The following is a 401-nucleotide window of genomic DNA, read 5'->3' as shown; positions in this document are numbered from 1 at the left end:
CCCCCACCTTGCCTCCACGTGTGCAGTTGGTAACCAGGGGCTGAGGGTGCGGGAACCGCGCCTGCGCGGTTTCTGGAAGTGTCACTGACCTCCGGTGAGACGCCTGGGCCAGGAGCGCCCTCGCCGCGAGGCCTGTTTCAGCAGGGAAACCTGGCCTGCCACTTACTTCTCATCAGGGACCGCATGCCGATTTGTACTTCTTATCTCTGCTGGGTTTTCTATATTCTTTTTGAGTGTGGGAAGAAGGGTTTTAGTAGAAGGGTGAATCCTATTTTACACAGCGGTCTTATTTATATATAAATGTCTTGGTTTTTACAATTAAAGTAACCAAAAACTGACCTTGATCTTATAGTCTCTTGTGGGGGGAACTGGAGCCAGGCTCAGCATTGTCAGGCTGCGCG

The sequence above is a fragment of the Bison bison genome, unplaced genomic scaffold, assembly GCF_000754665.1.
Source record: "Bison bison bison isolate TAMUID 2011002044 unplaced genomic scaffold, Bison_UMD1.0 scf7180017864213, whole genome shotgun sequence".
Lineage (NCBI taxonomy): Eukaryota > Metazoa > Chordata > Mammalia > Artiodactyla > Bovidae > Bison > Bison bison.
Note: the sequence above shows the minus strand (reverse complement) of the source record.